Raw genomic sequence first — 5,532 nt, 5'->3', positions numbered from 1 at the left:
GTTCCGCTCCATCGGGTAGGTCAGTAAAGGGAGAACTACTGCGATTGTGCCCTGGCTTTAACCAGATGAGCACCTCAGTAGAGAAAGCCGAAAACTGACTGTCATGATATGGCGAGAGCCGGTCAGCTACTCGAGGGTTACAAATCGTTGGAGATTTTTTCCGCGTTATGCGAAAGATCGGCACTTCCCGATCAGATGCTGACAGTACTCTGGTTTAAACCAGGGGATGCACCCATGATTTATTATAAAACTCCTATGGCTAAGTGGGGGTGTTCAAGCCGTAAAGTCTGATTGCCTTGTTCGTTGCACTAAACAACTCCTTCAAGGACCATGTAATTGGATCAAGATTGTTTAGATTCCATCCCGAACACCTCCATACTATCTACGTGAGGGCAGAAGCCGACGACTGGCCAACCCTCAGATTACACGCAACACGGCCGCACAGGAGGGAACAATTCAAAGCATAATAAAATTACTTTACAAAAACCGGCTTTGTTCCCATAATACAAGGCAAAGGCAACATGAATACATTTATTCAAATACAATGTCCTGCGAACATTGCGCCGCTACAAGTCGAGACCCCTCTACGACATCCGCGAAATATCGCTCGGGTGTGCGGTGCTCCTTGCCCTCCGGCGGCCCGCTGGCAACTTCAACAGCGTTCATCTTCGCCCACCACATCTTGCAGCGAGCGAAGGCCATACGGGCACCTTCAATACAAGCGGAGCGCTTGATGACGTCCAGCCGAGGACAGGCGTTCACCATCCGCCTCACGAGTCCGAAGTAGCTGCCAGGCATAGCTTCGGCTGGCCATAGCCGGATTATCAAATCCTTCATGGCTAATTCAGCCACCTTGTGCAGCTCCACCAGCTGTTTCAGCTGATCGATGAAGGACACGGGAGGCTCTGACACCGCATATTGCGACCAGAAGAGCTTCTCCGTGGAACCCCCTCCTTCGGCTCGATAGAACTCCACGGTGTCCAATACACTGCGTGGTAGATCAAAAAAAGCCCCTGGGGAACTCCGAACCCGGGTTAGTAAAAGGTACTGCTTCTCCGCGTACTTGCTTTGTATCTTAAAAGCCTTACCCGCAGTGATCTTCTTGGCCTCCTGGATCTCCTGGAGGGCAGCCTGGGCCTCAGTCCGAGCGGTCTCCATGCTCTGACGAGCCTTGGTGAGCTCGGCCCCTTGAGCCGATGCATCATTCTCCAAGGTCTCACATTTGTTAACCGCATCCCGGAGCTCCTGCTGCACTTCTTTAACCCGGGCCTCTAGCTTCTTACGGGCGGCTTGCTGCTGGAGAGCCTGCTCCTCAGCCTCGCCCAGGGCCTTCCTCAAGGCCTCGACCTCGGTCGCGGCTTCTGCACATATCACAACACCGCTTTCAATATACATCGCTTATCCTTTCACAAACATATAGCAGGTCATTCCTCACCTTGCTTCTCCTGGAGCCGAATCCTAACCTTGCCGAGCTCGTTCTCGGTCCGCCCCAGCCTCCGCTTCAGTTCCGAGACCTCGGCAGCATGTGAGGTCGCGGCCAACAGGGACGCCTGATTATCGATACATATTCAGTCAGCCTCTTATCATTAAGGATTGATCCTCTGTCCGGTTCTTCTCGCCGAACACCGGACAACGTCTCAGGGGCTACGGACTATATGGGGTTTTTCTCTTTCTTACCTCGAAACCTGTCAACAGGCTCCTGCAGGCTTCATTCAGTCCGCTCTTGACAGATTGAACCTTCTCGATCACCGCACCCATAAGGACACGGTGCTCGTCCATGACGAAGGCGCTTCGTAGCGCCCCCATTAGGTCATCCGGTGCTCCTGGATGGACAGGAGCCACCTGTGGAGGCGGTGCACCCCCCCCCTCCTTCAAAGGGGGCTGCTCGCCCGACTCCGGAGCCACATGGGTCTCCAGAATCGTATTCGGCTGAGGACCGAACTGGATACGGCCCTCTTCGCCAATCTCCATGGGGATTGGCTCCACATGTGTCCGGCAGTGGAGGTCTCGCCCTGTGGCACCTCCCGGACAACGTCTTGGGCTCCTCCCTTCGGAGCGGTCCTCCGGGATAGCACTTCGGTGTCATCCCTGGCCCCGGTGGAGTAAATAGGCGGTGGCGACATGCTCGCCATCTCCGATGGAGCCAACGAACCTCTAGATGAGGATCGCTGGATAAGGTTACGGGCCGGACTGCAATAGTATAGTAAACCATGTTAAAATAATAAAGAGAAAGGGCTGGATGTGCACACAAATAAGCCATGTCACTTATGATGCGGCCTGGGGCTTAGTGCGGGGGCGTCGTTCCGGACTACTGTCGACGTCCCACGCGGTATTAACCGCTGGGGCGCCCTTCCCCTTTTTGGGCGCTTTCGCCTCCGAATGTGCCGAGGCCGCCCTCTTCTTCTTCTCCTCGGGAGGAGGGTTGTTTTCCTCCTCCTCCTCCTCCTCCTCCTCCTCTTCCTCGTCATTGTCCTCAGGGACAGTGGAATGGGCCTCGTCGTCTTTGGACGTTGCGTCCGAAGTGCCCTTGCGACGGGGGCCACTCTTGGCCCCCTTGGCCTTCTTCTCCGGTGCCTTATATGGCGCCGGCACCAGCATCTTCGCAAGGCGCGGGATGACCGGCTCTTCGAGCAACGGAGACGGACACTGGATCCGCTTCGCCCTCTCCACCCAGTCCTGAGGGAGCAACGCTAAAATCTCTGACATTATCCTCGAAACATTTAAGTTGGGAATACATCAAAAGTAGCGTACCTCGCTGGCGGGGTGTTTACATTTGTGACCACGGTCTGAACCCGTGGCCGGCGGTTTCTCGTTGCCCTTAAAGAGCAACTTCTAGGCATCTTCGTGGGTGGTCTTGAAGAGCCTCACCAGGGTCCGATGCTTCTTCGAATTGAACTCCCATAGAGGCTGTCCTCTGCCCTGGCATGGAAGAATCCGGTGAACTAGCATCACCTGGATCACATCAACAAGCTTGACGTCCTTGGCTATCATGCTCTGAACGCGCGTCTGCAATGCTATTGGCTCATCAGACGAACACTAGTCCAGACTCTTCTCGACCCAAGAGGTGAGCCGCATGGGAGCACCAGAGCGGAATTCGGCAGCCGCGGCCCAGGTGGTGCCGCCGGGTTCTGTGATGTAGAACCATTGTATCTGCCACTCCTTCACTATCTCCACAAAAATACCTTTTGGCCAGGAGACGTTGGGCAGCTTGCTCACCATGGCTCCTCTGCACTCGGCATGCTGGCCATCCACCACCTTCGGCTTCACGTTGAAAACTTTGAGCCACAGTCCGAAGTGGGGATGGATGTGGAGGAAGGCCTCACACACGACGATAAACGCCGAGATGTTGAGGAAAGAATTCGGGGACAAATCATGGAAATCTACCCCGTAATAATACATTAGCCCGTGGACGAAGGGGTGGAGTGGAAACCCTAGCCCGTGGAAGAAATGGGGGATGAATACCACCCTCTCTGTGGGCTCCGGCGTGGGGACGATTTGTCCCTCGGCCGGCAGACGATGGGTGATCTCCTTCGCCAAATATCCGGCCGTCCGAAGCTCAGTAATGTCCTCCTCCTTGACAGAGGAGACCATCCACTTGCCCTGACCACCGGATCCAGACATGGTTTCTTGAGTGGAAAGGGGATGAGAACTTGGGCGCTGGAGCTTGAGATCGGAAAGGCGGAGGCAGGGAGAGAGCGTGAGGAGAGGAAGGAATCCTTATCCCCTTATAAAGGCAGCAAATATTAAACGCCTCCTCACTCGCCTTAGGATTCGCCTATTCCCAAGGGCTGTATAAACGGCACGGTTGAGTTACCCATGCCCGCATTGATGAGAATCCCTCAATAAGGGGACATGATCTCTGTTTCGACAAGACGTGCCAATAGAAACCGCGTCTCAAAACGTGGGATGGCAGAAGAAAAACGGTTCGAAATTATGACCAGACAGACGTGATGTCGTGTTGGAAAGAAGCTGTCAACAGATTAGATTCGTGCAAATATTATATTCTCTCTAGAGTTGAGTATGGTCTGTGTAACAGATCCGGATACAGTCATTGCATCCGAAGACTATTCTGGAGTTCGGAAGGAGGGAACCCGCCTTGCAATGCCGAAGACAAATCTGCGCGCCGGACTCCTCGTCATTGGAAGCCAGGTTCAGGGGCTACTGAGGGAGTCCTGGACTAAGGGGTCCTCGGGCGTCCGGCCTGTTATCCATGGGCCGGACTGATGGGCTGTGAAGACATGAAGACCGAAGACCGTACTTGTGTCCGGATTGGACTCTCCTTGGCGTGGAAGGCAAGCTTGGCGACCAACAATGAAGATTCCTTCTTATGTAACCGACTCCATGTAAACCCTAGATCCCCCCGGTGTCTATATAAACCGGAGGGGTTAGTCCGGAAAGGACACACATTACCATAGTCATACAGGTTAGACTTCTAGGGTTTAGCCATTACGATCTCGTGGTAGATCAACTCTTGTAATACTCATATTCATCAAGATCAATCAAGCAGGAAGTAGGGTATTACCTCCATAGAGAGGACCCGAACCTGGGTAAACATCGTGTCCCCCATCTCCTGTTACCATCGATCCTAGAAGCACAGTTCGGGACCCCCTACCCGAGATCCGCCGGTTTTGACACCGACACCCCTCCACAGGGTCATGTTCATCCATCGGCTCGATCGATCGGGGTCCTATTCATCCAACGGCAACATCCTCTACTACCGTGGGATCCTGTTCATCCAACACCCCACCGGGAACTGTTCATCCAAACCCCCTCAACAACACTCACTGTTCATCAAGGGAAGGTGGCAGCAGTGTTCGACCGGCTTCAGTTAACAGCAGTAGCGAAGGAATCACTCGGGTTCAGTTAACAGCAAGGGATCGATCGATCGCTCGGGTTTAGTAACGCGTCACCTACAGTGAATCGCTCGGGTTCGGTTAGAGCCCAACGCCTCGCTTGGGTTCAGTTAGAGCCCAACACCTCGCACACACGCGCATACGTACGAGAGAAACGCGCATTGCTTGGCCCCCGACCACCCCGTAACTGGAAACTCCCCGATATTTTCCTCGCCCTCGCTTCTACCAGGTTTTTTCCGTCATGGACGGCCCAAAGAATGTCATGCAGCTGCGTCTCCGGCCCGCCCAGGACGAAAAGCCCATTGTTTGTCATGATTTTTTGTCATAGAAGTAGGAGCCCACCACATCTATGATGATACCGGGTTTTGTCACAATCATCGTCATAGAAGTGTCATAAGTATGACAGAAAAAAATTTCGTTCGGCCTAAAATGTCACGGATGTGCCTTTTTTTTTGTAGTGTGATGATGAAGTTACCGGCGCAGGGCTTCGCCTAAGCACTATGACAATATGACCGAGGTGTGGAACTATGGAAGGGGCATCGCACACGGCTAAGACAAATCTTGGAGTGCCCTTGGGGTGCCCCTGCCCACGTATATAAAGGAGGGAGGGAGAGAGACCGGGTGCGCCAAGTGTAGGGAGTTCTAGTAGGACTCCCAAGTCCTAGTAGGATTCCCTTTC

Source organism: Triticum aestivum, chromosome 5D (assembly GCF_018294505.1).
Source record: "Triticum aestivum cultivar Chinese Spring chromosome 5D, IWGSC CS RefSeq v2.1, whole genome shotgun sequence".
Classification (NCBI taxonomy): Eukaryota; Viridiplantae; Streptophyta; class Magnoliopsida; order Poales; family Poaceae; genus Triticum; species Triticum aestivum.
Note: the sequence above shows the minus strand (reverse complement) of the source record.